Source organism: Haplochromis burtoni, unplaced genomic scaffold (genome assembly GCF_018398535.1).
Source record: "Haplochromis burtoni strain Fernald_Lab_line unplaced genomic scaffold, NCSU_Asbu1 Contig_2029, whole genome shotgun sequence".
Lineage (NCBI taxonomy): Eukaryota > Metazoa > Chordata > Actinopteri > Cichliformes > Cichlidae > Haplochromis > Haplochromis burtoni.
In genome coordinates this window covers 14,603-15,518 of record NW_024584390.1, presented here as the reverse complement: position 1 = coordinate 15,518, position 916 = coordinate 14,603, and positions in this window count along the sequence as shown.

Here is a 916-nt window from a genome sequence, read left to right as displayed (position 1 = left end):
ACACACACACACACACACACACACACACACACACACACACACACACACTCTGACTCATTTATATTTACATGCTTTATTCTTATTAAACTACTATAAAACTAAATGTAAAATCTTGTTAATGTACGCACTAGAAGAAGACTTGAAGGTCTAATTTGTTTTAACATGTACTATTTTATTTATTTGGTTATTTATTTTATTCAATCTTATTTTATCTTATTTTACTTTGCTTATGCTATTTGAATATGTACAGCAATTTGTAAACCCTGGTTTTAAGTTAAAGTACTTTATAAATAAAAAGCTGGTATGGTATGGAAGGTGCATCTTGCTTTGAGTCATTTTCATTTTTGTAACCTTTGGATTCATGTTTGATTGACTTCATTTTCAGGTTTAGTGTCTGGTTACTTTAAATTGAATATAGTTATTTTTCTAATTAATGGCCAGAGGACATTCAGTAACCCTAAAAACGTTACTGCTGTTTAGTTTTCTGTCTTCATTTACGTGTGAAGTGATAGGAGAGCTGTACGTTTTCATTTTTCAAATCCCCTCAGTCAGAACATGGTATATTATATTTAAACGGAAACTAACTCCGTGCTAACTTCTAACCCTGTTAAACTTCATAATTCCTGTTTTCATAAGAGCTTCAGTGTTAAACTTAATTGTTACACCTGGTAGAGCAGCTACATCGATCATTTTATGAAAGATTTTGTAAGTTTGTAACTCTCAGTGATGACGCAAGGCTAGTTTGACATTGAGAACTGAAGAGGAGTTTCGACCCAGAAACAGCTATTGATGTCAGATTTAAAGGGCAGATGGGTTTGGAACTGAATATATAAACCAAGGAGAGATAGCGTTTACTGCACTTTAAACAAATATGAATTATATAAATCAGTAGATCTGTTACGCTAGGCTTAAAAAA